Below are 20,506 nucleotides of genomic sequence, written 5' to 3'. Positions count from 1 at the left end.
TGTTTCTGATATTTTACTTTCATGATTTTGTCCATTTCTGGGCAGAGGGTTTGAAACTAGTTGTCTCGGGGTCACCTTCCCTAGAATTTAAAATATTACTGAGAGGTTTTGCACAAATCGTGATTCATCTCCTTCTTAGGAATCAGAAAGATTCCTTGGAAAATCCTTTTTTCTGGTCACTCTGAGCAATGTGGCCAAGTTCATTCATTTTTCAACTGGTTCATATCAGTTTTCTTTGGACTTTGCTCCCCCAAATTTGGGGGTGATCCTTTTTTTGAACAATAAATATTTTCTTGGTAAATAAATGGTTTCAGTGGCAATAATAAATTCACTTGAATAGGAGACAATAATCAAGTCAAAAGAATACATGTTAGCTAATCATCAGAAAATCTGTGGCTATGAGGGCTGTCACTTAGAAATCCCAAGTCACTCGGAGGCCAAATCTTAAGCTACATCCTCTTATTTGTCCACATGGAATAGGTCCCATGGTACCCGGAATCTGCAGAATTCTATAGATTAGCATCTTCTAGTCAAACCTGAGCCACTGGCCCATCGCTATGACTTTTAAAGAAATCTGATGAACTACTGGGGAAAATTTTGTCTCCCTCGGCAAATATTTGATTTTGGATCACTCAGCATTTTTGCAATCACGATGTCACCTCTTTGGAGACCATAAAAATGTCAACTAAGATTTTCTGCGAAGACGGTATCTGATTTTGAATGGTAGGCTCTGTAGATGATGCAGAACACTTAACATCACCGGCATGTTCGAAAGCACAATGAATTATTGTGTATACAGCCATACTGAAGAGTACAGCCCGCGAGATGAAAGCTTTTCCCCGGAACACCAGGAAACAGGGTTCTGTGTGGATTCTGCTGCCCCCGAACATAGATAGGTCTGTTCTACAATACGTTCCATTTTTAGGGTGATTTCAGGGCCAGAAAAACAAACCAACACACATCTCAAGCGTGTCTCCTGATCCATGGTTTCAGGATTCCTCTGGCCCCAAAGAAGCCCAGGGGGCTCTCACCCAGAACTCCGGTGAGCCTTTCTTACCTGGGTCACAGAAGGGACGCTCCTTTTTTCGAGACCCGTCATCTACAGTGCTCTAACCACAAGAGCTCTGGAGCGGTGGGCTTGGGCCTGAAGGAAAGGAGAGTGATTGCAGTGAGTAGGTGTGCTTGTAAGCCTGCTTCTCCCCGGGCCACCTGTAGGGTGGCTGACAGACGGCAGAGCCATCAAGTATTGTGACTGGCCTCCCTCCAAACACCTCCCACTCGCCTGCAGACACAATTCGTTCTGTAGATTATCTCTGGCAAAATTTTATCTCCCTGGCTTCCCTGCGCCCTTGAGGGTGCTGCTGGGTATTTTTCGCCAGCTATCAGGTCATGAATACACAAAAAAGCAAACAAATCTCAAATATAACTGGGAAAAACAATCTACTGCAAATAATGTGATAATACAAAAGCAATGTGCAAGATTTGGGGATTATCTTTGCTGCTGTACATTATTGTTAGCACAGATGATGAGTTGACTCTAACAGTGTTGACTTGTGCATTCTGTCTGTAATTCCTCACCCGCTATTACTCAAACAAATCCCTTATTTGATTTACGTACCAGCAATCACATTTCGGCTGCCTTCAACAAGGCACCTCGGCTGTTTTTTACTGAGTGTTATCTTTTCACTATTTCTACCAAATGAGGCTTAGATTTCAAATGTCATGTATTTATATTATTGTTATTAAAAATTTTTAAATGTTTACTTATTTTTGAGAGACAGAGACAGAGTATGAGGGTGGGGAGGGGCAGAGAGAGAGAGAGGGAGACACAGAATCTGAAGCAGGCTTGAGGCTCTGAGCTGTCAGCACAGGGCCCGACATGGGGCTGGAACCCACAAACCATGAGATCACGACCCGAGCCGAAGTCAGATGCTTAACTGACTGAGCCACCCAGGCTCCCTATTTACATTATTTCTTGAAGCATTTTTCCCCCTATAAAGATGTATGCATTCTAATTTACCTTGAAGGGAGTAAGAGTGGTGTCCTAATTTTGGACATTTTTTAATGTTTATTTATTTTTGAGAGACACAGAGAGCATGAGTGGGGGAGGGGCAGAGAGAGAGGGAGACACAGAATCGGAAGCAGGCTCTGCGCTGACGGCAGAGAGCCTGACGTGGGGCTCAAACCCACAAACCGTGAGATCACGACCTGAGCCCAAGGAGACTCTTAACCGACGGGGCCAACCAGGCACTCCTCTGTCTCCGACATTTCGTAAGGTGTTAGAGAAAACTGATGAGTGCAGCTCACTGTCTTTAAGTTGGATCAGCTATTTAATGAATTGAGTGAGAATATATTAAGCTTATTTTTAGAATGTTCCTTCTTATAAACGCAGCATATACGTCATAGAGACTTAGCGGCCCCGTAGTGTGGGAAGTGAACTTGTCAGATATCACTCTCTTTACAGGGTCAGGTCCGACTGAAACTTAGAGAGGGAAGTAGGGGACAAGCAAAGAAAATTCCAAGTGATTCAAGGAGCAGTATTTATAAACCTCTGAGTCAGTAATGATTCAGCGCCAAAGCACGGTGCTAAGGACTGTTTAGTTAAAGAGACAGTGGTGTAAAATTAAAGCTCGGATCACCCGTGGTTCTTATTTGTGGGTATCTGGGGTTATGAGGAGGCAAAACATTTGGCGTAAAATCTTTTCTCTCCAGATTCATTTGTATAATTCTTCACAAACTTGAAACGCAAATTTAAACTCTTCCTCCCTATTTTTTTTTAATAATCCAAGCAGAAAAGGAGGCAACCTGTGAAAGTTCACTTAAAATTAAAATTGGAGGTCTAATTAGATTTTTTATAAAAATAGGACTAGCATTTCTTGAGTACTTCACATCAGATACGCCGCAACTATGTGTTGTTGGTCTTACAATACCCATTTTACAGATGTGAAACTGAGGCTTGGAGAGGTTACAAGCTTGCTGAAAGCAGCACAGGTAATAAACAATTTTCAGGCATGATTTGAATTCAGATACTTGCTGTGAGACAGACCAAAGTTCCCCACGCCATGCTGTCTCCCATGGTGGGAAGAAGGGAAACACCACGTTAAATGAGCCAAATTTCCAAATTCCACTTGGGTTTAAAGTAAGCTCCATAAGGGGCGCCTGGGTGGCTCAGTTGGTTAAGCATCTGACTTTGGCTCAGGTCCTGATCTCGTGGTTTGTGGGTTCGAGGCCCGTGTCAGGCTCTGTGCTGACAGCTCAGAGCCTGGAGCCTGCTTCTGATTCTGTCTCTCTCTCTCTCTTTCTCTCTCTGCTCCTCCCCCACTCATGCTCTCTCTATCTCTCTCTCTCTGTCTCTCAAAAACAAATAAATGTTAGAGAAAAATTAAAAAAAAATAAAGTCCCTAAAATTTGAATCACAAAATGATAATAACATTAGAAATCATTTTGAAATCTTAGAGGATAAAAAAGGATACTGTACATGGAGATGGTACTTGTCTATCTTTGGTCTGATGTTGGTAAAATTATAACCTCCAATTTTTTTTTCTTTTGAATTTTGTTTTTGTTTTTTTTTTAATTTTTTTTTTTAACGTTTATTTATTTTTGAGACAGAGAGAGACAGAGCATGAACGGGGGAGGGTCAGAGAGAGAGGGAGACGCAGAATCCGAAACAGGCTCCAGGCTCTGAGCAGTCAGCACAGAGCCCGACGCGGGGCTCGAACTCACATACCGCGAGATTGTGACCTGAGCCGAAGTCGGTCGCTCAACTGACTGAGCCACCCAGGCGCCCCTTTCTTTTGAATTTTGAAGCCAGATTCGGGGCAACTTTGTCATATTAATGATGATTTCTCTGTGTGTATCTGACAGTTTTTCTTCTGTAATGATATTGGATTATGATGAGATTCCTAAGTAGAATATGGGGCGGGAGGGGGGGCGGACCAAGTACACAGTTGGTAATGGACATGGGTTGGTAATGTGGGGACAGACTCCATCAGGGATTTTTTTTTTTAATGTTTATTTTTGAGAGAGAGAGAGAGAGAGTGAGCACACGTGCATGCACAGGGAAGGGGCAGAGAGAGGGGGAGACACAGAATCCAAAGCAGGCTCCAGGCTCTGAGCTGTCAGCACAGAGCCCAATGTGGGGCTTGAACTCATGGACTGCGAGATCATGACCTGAGCTGAAGTCAGAGGCTTAACCGACTGAGCCACTCAGGCGCCCCCCATCAGGGATTTTATAAAGGGCTAGGAATCATCAGTCTTGGCGATGCTTTGCAATGCAGCAATTTTCTTTGAAACTCCCAGGGCAGGACTGTTACATCCCCCAACCCTCCAGAGGAAATCTGGTTCCTTAAATGACTGGACACCTCCCCTTTCTGGTCAAGTGCATTTACACACAGTGCAAGGCAATTGCAGAAACATGATTTCCTTGTAGCGTGGATAGTCTTTAGAGCTCTAGAAAAGAAATCATGGAGAACAGGGGTCCCCACACACTTGGCTTCACAGAGCAATACATCTTATATTCAACATGAATTAATTTATTGGGGGGGTCATAGTCTCGGAAATATTATTTTTCAAGAACGTTAAAAAACACTTGCCATCTGCTATCATTTCAGAAAAGAAAGGCCACTTTAAAGATAGACCAAGGTGGGGCGCCTGGGGGGCTCAGTCGGTTAAACGTCTGACTATAGCTCAGGTCATGACCTTGCAGTTCGTGGAATCGAGTCCCGCTTCGGACTCTGTGCTGACAGCTTAGACCTGGAGCCTGCTTTGGATTCTGTGTCTCCCTCTCTCCCTACCCCTCCCCTGCTTGCACTCTGTCTTTCTCTCTCTCAAAAATAGATAAACACTAAAACAAATAATAACTCACTATAAAATCAATGTTTATGCCTTATTAAAATATTTCTAAAGGTGTTTGGTTGATATATTTAGCTTTTTAGATATTTGGAATAGAGAGAGTTAGGACTGTTACATCCTTTTCATAAAGGGTGTTGATATTTTATAACCTTCTTGTCCTGCTTTTAATCGATTTATTATTTATTTATTTATTTATTTATTTATCTATTTATCTATAAGTAGGCCTCACACCAAGTGCAGAATCCAACACAGGGCTTGAACTCACAACCCTGAGATCAAGACCCGAGCTGAGATCAACAGTCGGACGCTTAACTGACTGAGCCACCCAGGCGCCTCAATGCTTTTAATCTTTAATGTTGCTTTGCTAATTATAATTGTATTGCTGCTTTTCCCTCTTTCCTTTCTTTTTGTTTTTCAAAGAATGTATTTTCCCAATATCTGCTTGCCTCTTCCTTTCTTTTCCACATTAAACAAATCACTTCACTGTAAGGGTGGCTTGAAATAAGATACGTCTGCTTTTTAAAGTCCAATCTGGCAATTTTTTTTTTTTGTCGTTGAAAGACGAATCCAGCCCATTCACATTTAATGGAATATCAGATGTCTTTGATTTTATTTCTTTCATCTTACCTTATGCATGCCATTTATGTTCCTTTGTCATTCCCTTTTCCCCCTTAATTTCGGTGGGTTGATAAAGGTACTATTCATTCTCTCCATTTTGCCTATTAAATTCAGAGGTTCTAGCACAATCTCCCACTCTTCTGGGTATTATTCTATTTTGCTCATTTCTACTGAGCCCTTTCTTGCCCTGCTATTGATGTGAAAACAAGGGGTCAAGCTATATCTCTCCATCAAAGCGTTTTCTTTTCTGACTGCCCTCTTCCACTTTCATAACGCTCTTTACCTCCGATAAAAACCTAAGAAAAGTTCTTCCCTTCTCTGCTTGCTCCTTCCTCCATTCCCAAGGATCCATGAGACAGTTTAGTACTTTTAGACGTTTGTAGGGTTTTCCTGTAGGATTTTTTTAAGTTTATTTATTTATTTTGAGAGAGAAAGAGAAAGAGGGGGAGAGAGAGAGAGAGAGAGAGAGAGAGAGACAGAGGGAGCGAGCTCAAGTGGGGGAGGGGCAGAGAGAGAGAATCCCAGGCAGGTTCTGAGCTCTCAGTGCAAAGCCTGATGTGGGGCTTGAACACAGGAACCATGAGATCACGACCTGAACCGAAGTCAGAGGCTTAACGGACTGAGCCACCCAGGTGCCTCTGTAGGATGTTCCCTCTATTTGCATGACCATTATTTCCCACTTGCCTTACAAATTCCCAAGCACCCCATTATCTTCAATTCAGACATAAATATAGGTGTACCTGAGTGGCCAACGGCACACACACACGTACATGTGTACAGACAGACTCACAGTCATGCTCTTTCCTCACCACCTTGTGCCCCACTGCAGACGTTATCATAATTTGCATTTTGTTGTCTAAGGGTCGTTCACAAAGTACTTCCTTAGACGAAATATCTACGAGTGACACGGCCCTGGATCTTTGCACAGTGGCTCACAGCCTCCCCTCCCCTAGCAGGTGGCTCTCTCAGCAAGGGATAGGATTTGGGGTTGGAATCCTCCTCCGCCAATTCTGGGAGTGGAGTTCCTCAGTTCTCCTGTCTTCTTCTGTTCAGTGCAGGAATGCAATTGGTGTTGGCTCTTGTCCTTTGTAAGTAATCTAGTTTTCATGTCTGACAGCCTTTATATACATACACACACACATATGTGTGTGTGTGTATATATATATATATATATATATATATATATATATATATATATATCATGCTTAAATTTAGGAACTCTGCTAGGACATGACCAAGTGTGTTTTGTTTATTTTTCATTCCCCACCCCCCCATCAATTCTGCCCGAAACTCCATGAGCACTTTAAATTTGCAGACTCAAGTCTTTCTTCAAACCAGGGGAAATGTCTTCTATTATTTCCTTAATTAATGCATTCCTGCATCTGTTGCCTTTCCCTCCCTCGGAACTCCTATTATTCACGTTAGGTCACTGCATCTGTCCCCTGAGCCCTTTTAGAAAACTTCTCATAATGATTTCCATGTCTCTGTGTTTTTGCTTTCTGTGTGAAGATATCCTTTGCTCGATCATACATGCCCAGATTCAATCCCCAACAGAGAATAACAGCTTCTTCAATTCAGCGCTGGAATATGTAAAGTTAAAAAAAAGGTGGGGGGGGGGAGAAAACCCTCTTTGAGCATCCTAGAGTCTTTTTTCCTCAAATTGAGATTGAATTTCTGTGAGCACTATTGTTACTATTATTTTTTAAAACCTCGTTGAAAAATGAAAGCTGCTTCTTCTGCAGCCGTCCTTGTTCACAAGGAGATGCCAGTTTGGGGGCACTTTGCTTGTTTTTCCCTCTCTGGTACTACTGTCATTGTTTCCCTACGCGGGTTCTGTTCCCTCTTGGGGTATGAGCTGAGCAGCTGAGGGGGGGGGGGCTCGCAAAGGATGGTGAAGCCAGGCGGGCCAGCAGTCTGCTCCTCTGAACTGGGGACACACCGCCTGGCAAGCAGTGAGTCCTTGCTCATGGAGGTTCTCGCGGACAATTCTCCAAGCAGTGATCTGGGTCGGTCCCTTCCATCTAGTGGATCTTTAATCCTTTGGGACTTTTTCATGATCTTCTGTGGGATCCAGTAAATACAGTAACCTGCACACATTTTTGAAGGTGACCAAGCGCTATTTTTTAAAAAAAATTTTTAAATGTTTATTTATTTTTGAGAGGAGGGGTGGAGAGAGAGGGAGGAGGGGGGAGAATGTGAAGCACAATCCAGGCTCTGAGCTGCCAGCACAGAGTCGGACACGGGACTTGAACTCACGAAACGTGGGATCATGACCTGAGCTGAAGTCGGATGCTTAGCTGACTGAGCCACCCAGGGGCCCTTGAAGGTGACCAAGTATCATTAAAATAGAGCAGGGCAGGGAGTTTGTATGCATGTGTTGGGACTATGCACGGGATACCACTGCAGTTTAAATAGGAACGGTCAGAGTGGGCTTCATTAGGAAGGTGACGTTTGAGCACAACACGAGTGTTGGGACGTGAGGATATCCGAGACAAGAACATCCTCGGCGGAGGAAATAGCCAGTGCAAAGGCACTGAGGTGAGAGGAAGCCTGGAGTCTTTGAGAAGCAGCAAGCAGCTGTGTGGCTGGAAGGCAGTGGAGTCAATATGGAGGAGAACGTTAAGAGATGAGGTTAGAGAGGTAACGGACGGCCTGATCAGTTAAGAGGTTACTGCGAATAATCCAGACAAGAGGCAGTGGTGGCTGGCTCTAGGCTGGCAGCAGTGAGGAGTGGGGTAAATTGTCCAATTGGAGATACTTTCTGAAGGCAAAGCCACAAGGATTTCCTGACCGATGTGAGGGACAGTGTGAGATCAAGAAAGGGATTAAGGGTTTTATTTACTTAAGCAACACTGATGTAGCATTTACATAATGTGCAGGTACTGTTCTAAGCATCTGACAAATACTAACTCATTTGGTCCTCATATCATCTTTACAGGGCATTTTTAAGATTAGGAGACTAAAACCCAGAGAAGCTAAGAGAGTTGTCCAAGGTCACACGGCCATTGTCATATATAGGATCCGAACCTAGGCAAGCTGGCTCTGAAGTCTGCCATATTAACTATCATATTCTGCCCTCCCTCTGTGGGAGGATTCGCCAGGTATTGAGAATGTCTACTCCAATTAAATAAGGCTTACTTGGGATTAGGGAACTAGACATTAGTGAAATAATCACAGGCTGGGTATCTGGACCCAGTGAGCCAGTGACTTAGGCCAGAGTTACATCACTCATCTGACTTCCACAGACCCTCACTTGGTCTGGTAGACCACAGTGGCATTTTGGGGTTTCAGGAATGAGTGCCAACTCAGAGCCAGTCTTCAGTAATCCCAGAAAGGTCTGGGTATTTCCACGCCCACAGTGCACAGTCACCCTGGCACATGATCACATTCCTTTTGGGGGAGACTGGGAGGAAGATTTATGGTACTTGTGGCACCAGGTCCCTCCTCAAAGGGACCTATGACATTTTATTAGGGTCCTTCTACCTATGGGAAAAGAAGAAAAAACTCTGACTTTAAGGAAATTACAGTTAATGCTGAGATTTTGGGCTTTAACAAGTGGAAGGATGGGTGGTACTGACTGAGGTGGGGAAGATTTTGGGGTGATCCAAATCTGAGGGTGGCCGGAAGATCAGGAATTCAGTGTGGGCCATATTCATTTTTGAGATCTTTTGAGACATCCAAGTGGAGTTTCTGAGTAGATGGCTGGCTGGATGAGCTAAGGGTTCCAGGGGAAGGTCCAGCATGGAGGTATAAATCTGCCAGTCATCAACAAAGAGATGATATTTAAAGCCACGAGATCCTGGGGGGAGAATAGGGAGAAACAGGCGAGGGTCTAAGAACCAAGCGCTGGACAGGGGGAAGAGGATACACCTGTAAAGGAGGCAGCTGGTGTGCCTGGCTGTGAATGCCAAGCGAAGAAAGCATTTCCAAGAAGTCGAACACGATCAAAAGCATCGAATGTTGCTGGTACGTCAAGGGGATGGGGGCTGTGCGTTGACTCAGTACTGTGGCCATCACCAGTGACCTTGCAAAAGCAGTCTGGGGGGAGTGGTAGTGGCCGAAGTGCGGTGATGTTTGAGTGCGGCGACAGAGAATTGGAGGAGGATATAGTGAATAGCCAAATCTTTCCAGAAGTTCTTGCTGCAAAAGGAGACCAGAAAAATGGAGAGTAGGGGAGGGGGGCAGTCCAGTCCAGAGAGGACATTTTTATAAGGCGATAAAGATAAACCTATTTGTATACACGCTGGAAGCAGCCCAGAGGGAAGATAAGGAAAAGGGATGATGCCAGAGAAGGGAACATTCCCGGAATGATGCACGAGTAGGCAAAGCCGGTTTCATTACAAACGTAATCAAACCCTAAACTAAACCACCGAGATTCACTTGAATTCATCACCCTTTTGCTTTTCTGCTGCTTTCACGCTTCGCGGGTCATCCTTTGCCAGATCTGTGTACGAGCGACGTGTCCTCGTGAACCACTGTGCAGGGGCACCTCCACGGAGAGTCTGATGCTCACGGCGCTGTGGACCCGCTTTGTAGGGGGCTTCACAGGGTGGACCCTGAGAGACAGCGAGAGGTGGCTAGGAGGGGCAATCACTGAATCCCAGACCTAGGGAACGTGTGGTTCTGTTTCTCACGGCACATTGGCAGGTGCGGCCCACCTTCGTACACAATCCTCTTGCCCCCTGGTACCACATGATGTCTCCTGAGGAGAGGCCACAGTTTCTGTCCTCCATGTAAAGCACTTCTGGGCAGCCCTCAGCTGGCAGTTTCCTGTCCTCTGTGCTCAGTCGCCCCTCAGTACTCTCGATGTTTATTGGTTTTCCAATTCTTCCGTCGGATTATCTGTTCATTTGTTTTAACAAAGTCTTATCTTGTTAACGACTGTTTACTCCTCTAGGTATTACATTGAGAAACCAACACCTTGTCGGATAGCTTTTAGCGTAAGAAAACTGAGGAAAAAGTGGGAAGCTTTACACACTAATAATTAGAGGGTTTAATCCTTTTTCCTGTTTTCTTCCCAAAGAACACATATTTTTCTTTTCTTTTTTTTTCACTATCAACTGAAGTGTAACGCGCGGGTAGATTCCCAGAGGACGTAAAGGTGAACTGCCCCAGTCATGGCCTGAGAGGCCCCCCAAGGCAGTGTGGGGAGCCTAACGAAAGAGAAAGGGTATTAGACTCTGAAGAATCATCCACCACCGGCTTCTGTCTGCTGTTATTCTGATGACTCAATCCCCTTATGAAGCTAATTTTTAATCGAGCAGCTTCTAAATTCGAACCACGGTGCATTTTGTGCCTTGTGCCAAACTGTGCTGTTGGAGACAAGACCCCTGCCCCTGACCAAGGGTCACTAGAGGGAATCGAGGACACGGGACACGATGGAGTCCAAGCCTGCTGTCTGCCCGCTACGTACCCCTACTGGCCCTACGTGTTGAGACGTCAGGCTCCGCTCCTGGGTGACGTCTTGTTGAGGGAGGCTTCACGCCCTCTTTGCCTCCTTCCCTGCAGTGCCCACCAGTGTGTGCCCCACAGAGGCAGGCAAGAGGTATTCACCAAATGAATGAATCCATTAAGCAAATGATAAACCAGGTAACCTGCTCATCAGTTTCTGCTGGAAAGTAGTTTGCAGTTGAGAAGACAGAAGGCAATGTATCTTGTGTTCAGTTTCACTGTAAATGAACTCCATCCATCACTCCACCCTAACGCCAACACTTTCATTAGAATGACCGGTTTTTATTTGTTTAGTGTTTTGGGGGCCTCTTTTTTTTTTTTTTCTATGACTCTCTATTTGAGTCAGGTTGCAAAGTGGTGAGATCTAGCTTAGTATATCTATCTGTGTCACAAGAAGCTTTTAGCAGAGATTATAATGTTACTCTCCTCTCCACCAGGCTCCAATTTATGTGGATGTGGACTGTCGTCCCTCACTCCAAAGCCTTCCTGACCCCTGCCCCTCTGCCTGGGAGGCCCCCCCTCCCCCTGCCCACCTGACATGCTTCTGAGCAGGGCGAGGCTGAGGCGAGTAGTTGCTGGAACCAGAAGTTTGGGTTCAACCACTGGTTTTGATTCTACCTGCCTCTTGTATGACATTAGATAAGATTCTTAACTTCTTGGATTTCAGTGATTTCTTTTGCATAAATGTCAGTGTAGCTGGTCTCGATGGACTGTCGTGAGGCTTTAGCGAGATAATACACAAACACAGCACAGGCACGGGCCCTTAGCTAGTGCTCAGTGACAGCACTGTTATCATTAGCCCCGCTAGGGCCATCCCCACCACCATCAGCAGGATCATCACCAGCACCACCACCATCAAACTTTCACCATCTGCTCCTATATGATCTACTCCGTGCAGCTTCCCTAGACTTCCCACCACCCAGTATCACGGTATACACCCAGAACTCATCATATTACACTGTTCCTTTTCATGTTGGCTCTCTCCAGGGCTGAGCCACTTAATGGCAGTAACTTATTAATCATCAGCGTCTTACTAATTAATTAACTAATTAATTAATGGCAGTGTTTTATTAATCATCAGGTCTCTGGTATCTAGTATCTCACTCCGGACCTGCTACCTAAGATTGGCTCATTAGATGTACTTTGAAAAAATACAGGAGTAAAATCAACTTTTGATTGGGCATAAAGTTTGTATCTCAAAAAGTAACATGAAAACGATAGAACCCGCGTCTGGGAGACTGAATGCGAATACCGTGAGATTAAATGTGGAGATTCAGTAGGATTATGTCTTTTGGAAGTTCTACATGCAGTCTGGTAAATTGGTACTGCTTTTTAAAAATGTTATTTTTGAGAAACAGAGCACGAGCGGGGGGGGGGGGAGAGAGAGAGAGAGAGAGAGACAGAGAGACAGAGAATCTCAAGCAGGCTCCATGCTGTCAGGGCAGAGCCCAACATGGGGCTCAAACTCCTGAACCACAAGATCATGAGCTGAGCTGAAATCAAGTGTCAGACACTCAGACCGACTGAGCCACCCAGGTGCCCCTAAATTGGGACTCTTTTAAATGTCAATATACAAAGTAAATGTATGCTCATTGATAGCACTAGGAGTATTATTTTATTATTTTAAGCATTTACAAATATGTTGGCTGTGTTTTTGTTTTTTTGACATATTGTTGGATACGTCTTCATTTTTTTTTTGAGATGGCTTTTTGATGAAGAATGCAATCCCTGATCAAAATATTGTCTGTCTGAGACATCGCAAGTGATTTAAACTTACTTTGTTTTATTATGAGCACTATATATAAAAATTAAAGCACTAATTTTTTTTTAAGAAAAATCGAGTCTGCCTGACTTCCATTATATTCAGAGTTATTATTCCGTAGTGCCCAGATCTGCAAAACTTGGGGACAAGAAGATGAACATGGGAAATGCCATTATGGATCTCTGTGTCCTGCGACTCTCCCAGCTCCCTCACAACAACCTCTTCATTGGCTTCTTACCTCTGAAAAGCTCAAAGCTTCTACTGGAAGTTGGAAGCAGAGGTCAGGAGGACAATCTCCCAGCTACCGTCTCAGTAATTGCTGTTGCTTTCCTGGGAATTGTAAGGGTCCTGAAAAATTGGAAATATCAAAGTAGTTAGAAGGTTTGACGCTCTTTCTTGCATTCATTACGGAAACCCAGATTTCTGGGGTTCCTGGGCTCCAGTTTGCTTGGATAGCATTTCAAAATGAAACAGAGGTCCTTGTGGGCTTTGGAGGCCCAAGCACAAGCGATTTGGGAGGCCATAGCTAGCAGAAAGAACGTGAGCTTTGGGGTTGAGTAGATCTGGAGACTCAACCTCAGGAGTATCAATACATTAGTATATTAGTGTTCTGTTAGTGTATTCATCTTTCCAAGCCTTCATCTCCTGGCTTTGTATGTGGGTAATTATAATAGCTACTTGAAGACCAGGTTCCAGTGCTGAATAAACAGAATAATATCCATTAAGCATCTAGCATAGTTCATGGCCCACTGTTCACTTTCAGTATAAAAGGAAGAGGCTGGGGGAGGGGAGAAAGAATGATGGAAGGGGGAATCTACAGAGTACACACCAACCAAATGCAACATACGGAGCGAATTTGGGGCCTCGTTTGAACTATTGTGAAATATTTTGGGAAGTTTGAATGCTGAGTGGGCACTTAATGATCTTGAGGAATAATTACTTTTTAATAATGCTGTTGCTGTGTTAAAAAATGAGTTCCTAGCTCCTAGAAAGACATGCTGAAATATTTCTGAATTACACAAAAAAGTTGCTTGCAATTATTTACTTGCTAAAAAAGTTATAAGGTATACACTGCTCTTTTAAAAAGCCAAGCCTGAATACATAGATACATAGAAAATTTGACAAGCAAATGAAACATTACCATACATGTGAACTGGAATAACATTAAATGCCAGGCAAGGTTCAGGGACATCTGCCTGTTCCTATTCTCGTTGGCTTTACTAATCAGGTCAGCAACAGAATAACACTGAGCCATGATATTTCACTACATGTATTTTTGATGTTTTCTATATAACATCAGTGCTTCTTTTCTGACATTATCACGTAAATGCAAGCAACTTTTAGATATTGTAAATAATTCACATTGAAAATACAGTCACTACGATTCCTCTTTTATGCCTCCAGATTTATTTAAGACCATCCTGAGAATGCAAAGTAAGCTGTCAACAAACAAACATCCCAAAACTTCTTGTCTGTGCGCATGAAGAGATGCTCAACATCACTTGTCATCAGGGAAACGCAAATCAAAACTACAATAAGAGATCAGCTCACACCTGCCAGAAGGGGTAAACTAAAAAACACAAGAAACAAACAAGCGTCGGTGAGGATGTGGGGGAAAAGGAACCCTCGTGCACTGCTGGTGGGAATGCAAACCGGTGAAGCCACGTGGAAAACAGTATGGAGGTTCCTCAAAAAGTTAAAAATAGAACTACCCTATGGTCCAGTAATCACACTACTGGATATTTGTCCCCAAAATACAAAAACACTAATTCAAAGGGATACATGCACCCCTATGTTTACAGAAGCATTATTTACCATGGCCAAGATATGGAAGCAGCCCAAGTGTCCATTAATTGATGAATGGATAAAGAAGATGTGGTGTATATACAATGGAATATTACTTAGCCATAAAAAAGATTGCCATCTTGCCATTTGCGGGGACATGGATGGAGCTAGAGAATATAATGCTAAGCGAAATAAGTCAGTCAGAGAAAGACAAATACCATACGATTTCACTCATACATGGAATTTAAGACACAAAACAAATGAGCAAAGGAGAAAGAGAGAGAGAGAGAGGCAAACCAAGAAACAGACTCTTAACTGTAGAGAACACACTGATGGTTACCCGAGGGGAGGTGTGTGTGGGGGTTGAGATGGGTGAACTAGGTGAAGGGGACTAAGGAGGGCACTTGGGATGAGCACGGGGTGTTTTATGGAAGTGTTCAATCATTAAATTGTACACCTGAAACTAATCAACACTGTATTTTAACTCTACTGGAATTAGAGAAAAAAAGAATGACTCTAGAGTCTCAGCCTAAGCAACGGAACAAGTGACTGGTGGTGCCATGTAATTACACGGATAAGACTTTTGGGGAGACTAGATCTGGAGAATCATCAGCCCATTAGATTAGACAGTACTTTTTAAAAGTTTTTTTAATGTTTATTTATTTCTGAGGGAGACAGAGAAAGAGAGAGAGACAGCACAAGCGAGAGAGGGGGATGGAGAGAGGGGGACACAGAATCCGAAGCAGGCTCCAGGCTCTGAGCTGTCAGCACAGAGCCCGACGCGGGGCTCGAACTCACAAACGGCTAGATCAAGACCTCCGAAGTCGGAGGCCAAACCGACTGAGCCACCCAGGCACCCCTAGATTAGATAGTACTGAAGCCACGGGGAAGAGCTCAGAAGACGGCAAAAGGTCCGAGGACACGTACCCAGGGCACCCCAATGTGTGGTGTGCCCAGTAATGTCACCATCACAGCCCAGCATCCTCCGGACCCTCTGGGCCCCTTATCTAAAGCCCCCCTCTTCCTGGCCCGGTTCACAGCAAAAGGCTCTCCTTGTTTTCCCCAGTCGGCCCTGAATCTGCCTTTATCTCAACCGCAGCTGCTCTCACAAACTGTCTTCTTCACTTTCTTGCACGTGGCCTCACCTGCTTCCTTTAGCTTTCCTGCTGCCTCCTGGAAAGCAGGGACTATGTCTGAGAAGTCCCTGTATCATCTTCAAACTCCGACAGAGAACTGTTCAGTGCTCAGAAGTCCGTGTGGCTCGACAGGCTGAGGCTGCTTGGGAAACACCCCGTGAGTTCACGCTGGCCCTGCTGTGCCGGCGACCCCACGTCTCCCGACACATTCCCTCCACGGTGGTGCCACCGGGTGGGAATAAACCATTGCCTCCCGTGTCAGAGATTTAGTAAGCGTCAGATAATCTCCCAGCCAGGGAGGTGGGCAAACTGAAAAGTACAAGGAAGAGAAATCACTTTCTTGGTAAACAAACGGACACAAGGCGATACAACACAAGCAAAACCCGAACTGTGTTGGAAGGGGAAAGGCCCCCAGCTCCCACTCGGGGGGCCTGAGCGCACGGTCTGTTTGCTGAATGAAGCAAGCCAGTTTGAACATTAAAGAGAGTTGCTCCCTATTGCATTTTGTCTCTCGTTCCCCATATTTAACCCACCACACGGTCTCTTTTCACTCCACACACAAACACAACCAATTCCATCTGCTTCCTTCCATCTCCACTGGTGACCCTAGTCCACCTGAATGTCTCCCACAAGGTCTACTCCAAGAGCTTTCTGACTTCTCTCTGCTTTATTCCTGTCCACGTTCGACAAAGCAGCCAGGCATCACTTAAAAATATACACCTGACCATATCATTTGCCCGCCTAAAACCAGGCAGTGACTTATATGTGTGACTTCCTATGGCCTTGAAGATAAAATTCAAACACATTGTCCCAGGTCTGGGTCACATGGCCTTTGAATTCTAGTCAACCTAACCTCTTACCCCTCATCTCCTTGCTGCCACTCCCTGGGCACACTGGCCTTCTTTCCACTTCTTGAGCTGGCTAAGCCTCTCCAACTTAAAGATTTTGCATCCCCTGTTCTCTTTTCATGGAAGGTCCTACCTCCAATCATATGACCTCTGAGTGACCTCTGCCCTTGTCATTCAGATTGGGCGCAGAGAGGTCTTTCATAGCCACGCAATTTAAAGTAGCCCTCTGACACTCCCTATCAGCCAGTTTTCATATTTGCAGGGCTGGACATTATCTTCCATTTTTCTTGTTTATCTGTTTACTTCTCTGGTTATTGTCTATATGTCTCTGCTAGAATGCTCTGTGAGAGCAGACATCTTGTCTCTTCGGGTCGTTGCTGTATTCTTAGAGCTTAGGACAGTATCTGGCACTTAAAAGATAACTCTAAAAATGTTTGAATACATGAATACAATGTCTCCAGGGCCCAAGTGTTCTAATTCAATCTCTAAACAACTGCCAGAGTGAACTCTCTAAATTATCTATCGCACCAAGCCACTCCTTGCTGAAAACACGCTAGAGGTTATACATGGCCAAGAAAATATAATCCAAACTGCTTAGCATAGGCCTCAAGACCCTCCGTGAGTCAGTCTCTGTGTGTCTCTCCTGTCTCGTTTCTCACAGAGTCCCCGCGCCGCCCCCCCCATGCCTAATGGCCTGCAAGATGCCTAATGACTAGCATGTCCAAGATGCCATGCTGTTTCATGCCTCTGGGTCTTTGATCCAGTTTTTCATCATGTTTCAATCATCCTTTCTCTCCATTATTTTTCCCACTCTGATGCCCTCATTGACTTATTTTTTAAAGATACATCTCAAATCAGGAAGCTGTTCTGATCCCCCCCATCATCCCAAACTCCGACCTTTTCTTTATGACTTATACTTGCCTCCATTATAGCTGCTCTAACTCGTTTTACTGCCCCGGTTTGCTCTCACATCTCTCTGTCTCCACTTGAACTATAAACTCCAGGAGGGCAGGCATACTATCGTATGTCATATCATGTTATATATCATCTTATCCCCAGATGTGACTCATGGTTGCCACTCACACAAGTGTTGGTTGACTGATGCAGTGAATGTATAGATCAATTTATTTTGTCATAAAAATGCAAGGAACTTGAGAATGCCTGACATCACGTGCATTGGGGTTGACAGGTGCTGCTTATTCGACTGTGTTTACTGTGGCTTGGGCCCCACTTCATAAGTCAGATTCATGTAGATGAATGTTTTCAAGCGCTTAAGAAAAATGGGCTCCGGGAGAACGCAGTCAATTTATCACCTAAAACCAATTCTTAGATCTTCACAGGGGAAATGAATGGGCCTGACAAGAATCTGAAATACTTAAGGAAAAGTTGATTAAAGAAGGCCTCATGAATGATTAATTACAAAATTTAATATCTGTGGGAGAGAGTTTTACTGACATTTAAATAAATGCCAACAAAACAAGCTGCAATTAAGCATTTGCCGCAGCACATAAAGCATCATCAAGGTATTCGTTCTGAATCACAATTATATAAATAAAGTATGTGCAACTCTGAAATAAAAACATTCATGTTAGTTGTGATTCATTGACTGAAGCTTTGCAGTTTGAATGCATTCATTTTTAGCATGATAATTGCAAACCCTGCTGTTCAGAGGTGAGTTAACATGCCCCCTTCCCCTGGTTCTTCCGTCTACTGCTTTCTCGCTTCCAGTTATCTCAGCTTTGGCTGACACCTTTTCATAAAGTCTATAGTCAACTTTAAAAAAAAATTTTTTTAAATTTACATCCAAGTTAGTTAGCATAGAGTGCAACAATGATTTCAGGAGTAGATTCCTTAATGCCCCTTACCCATTTAGCCCATCCCCCCGCCACAACCCCTCCAGTGACCCTCTGTTCTATTTGAGTCTTTTATGTTTTGTCCCCATCCCTGTTTTTTTTTATTATTATTTTTGCTTCCCTTCCCTTATGTTCATCTGTTTTGTATCTTAAATTCCTCATATGAGTGAAATCATATGATATAGTAATCTTCTGATGAACCTACCCAATGGCCCCAGCTTACTTGAGTCTTTGGGGTATGTAATTCATCGATGCAATGAATATTTATTTTTCATCCACTATGCATTAGTATGAGGCACGGCTTTGGTGAAAAAAGAAAAGCAAAAACTAAACCAAACCAAGAACAAAAACAAACAAACAAAAAGACCAGACTTGTTTCCTGACCCCAAATATCCTATTATCCAGCAGGAAAATAGATATGAAATAAACATTTAATTAAGTTGTGAGCAGTGCTATCAAAGAGAAGCACATGATGTTCTGAGAAACAGTAACAGGGAACCCAACTGAAGTTGGAGATCCAGGCAGCCTCCCTGAGGAGGAGACCAGCTGGAGGAGAAGGGAGAAGAAAGTCCAAAGGGAGAGAGAAAAATCGTGACTTGGAAGGTATGTCTGATCAGGTCGACACAAAGATTGTGGGTCCTGTTTGGCAGATAGTCTTCCTCCCCGCCCCGGCCCCACAGCAGCAGAGGAAGAAGATCGTCAGATGTCACAAAGTCACCAAACATTCATGGCGATAAACATGAAATGAAGAGAAAGCATTTGTGGAGCCATATTTTAGGGAAGATAAGAGAGAGACTAGCTTACAAAACTTTCCTCATTTTGAGGGGGTTCCGAAAAGAAGAGAGAACCAAATTACTTGAGCAGACACAGAAGGAATGTATACTTTACTATGTAGATATTCCAACAGAAGACAAGTTGGCTCCTTGTCAAGGCACCGATTCTACCACATTCTGCCCAGCACACCACAGACTATGTAGGAAGACGGTTTTCTCTCTGACGTGGAGCGGATGTTCCCTTAATCCTTGCTGGCCCGTACGTGCAGGGTGCATCCACGCTTTCAGTTATGGGAAAGATGAAATCATTGGCTGAAAAATGTTTTATGTGTCCAGGATCACCAACAATACGTATAAAAGAGAAACTGATAGTTTTCGCAGAAATGAAACTTCCTTTGTGTGGTTAGCACATGTGATTAAAACAAGAACTGCACAGCATGCCCCCCACCCTGTTTGGGCTGTTCTAGATCTTAGGGACTTTCATTCCTTATACAGAAATAGGGAAAAGGTCTTTTTCTTTCTCCCTCTTTAAAAATTAAAAAAAACATTTTTTTTTTTTCTAAGACAGTCATTCTCATTCTTGTCTGCACACCAGAATTACTTGGGGCACTCTGAAAACTCCAGGTGCCTTGGGACGCCTGCGGGAGCCCTTTATTCCATGGGGCTGGGTTGGGTTTACAGATCTGTAGTTTAAACATCTTTTCCAAGTGATTCTGACGTGCTGCCGTCAGGTTTGAGACTCGCTTTAGTGTCTATGGCCCTACCACCCTGAACGCGCCCGATCTCGTCTGATCTCGGAAGCTAAGCAGGGTCGGGCCTGGTTAGTACTTGGGTGGGAAATCGCTTTAGTAAGTCTTTATTCACCACCTGTCTTTTTCTTTTCCTTTAAAAATAATCTCCTTTCTGAAAATCAAAGGAACAATGAAAAAAATAACTCAGACGATCCTGTACCTTAAAATTATAGGAGGGGCTTGGAAACTTTCACGAGAACATTGTGCTGCCCTCATCTGCCTGCAGTGCGGGTGGTGGGAAGTAGCCGGACCGTCGGCCCTGGTAGGCAGTCTGGCTTTGGCTAAAGGACTCAGCAGGGTTTTCCAGACATTCTCACTGGTCACAACTTCTACCCGACTCCACATGTCGACAACCCAGTCCTGTATCTAGTCTTCTCTCCTTTTGACGGACCACATGTTCCAGGCAGGACACGTGAAAATGGGACCCCCGGGACCATACTAGCCTCCCCCATTGGCCGTCACTTCTTCTCGGTTGGCTCCCAGTTTCCTCTGGCAGATGCCAAGATAGATACGCAAGCCTTTATCTGAAACCCTTGGGGCCAGATGTGTTTTGGAATTCAGAATGTCTCAGACTTTGGACAGGTATGTTCCACGCTCTATATTTCATGTGCCCTCCCTCAGTGAGGCTGTAGGAGCAC

General features: G+C 44.2%; 1 pseudogene; it reads right to left on the bottom strand.

Moving 5' to 3' along the window:
* Positions 1–374: 374 nt before the first annotated feature.
* On the bottom strand, positions 375–10,202 carry LOC122231282 (annotated as a pseudogene).
* Between the last annotated feature and the right edge of the window lie 10,304 nt (positions 10,203–20,506).

The sequence above is a fragment of the Panthera tigris genome, chromosome D1 (assembly GCF_018350195.1).
Source record: "Panthera tigris isolate Pti1 chromosome D1, P.tigris_Pti1_mat1.1, whole genome shotgun sequence".
Taxonomy (NCBI): Eukaryota; Metazoa; Chordata; class Mammalia; order Carnivora; family Felidae; genus Panthera; species Panthera tigris.
This window is presented reverse-complemented; position numbering and strand designations above follow the sequence as displayed.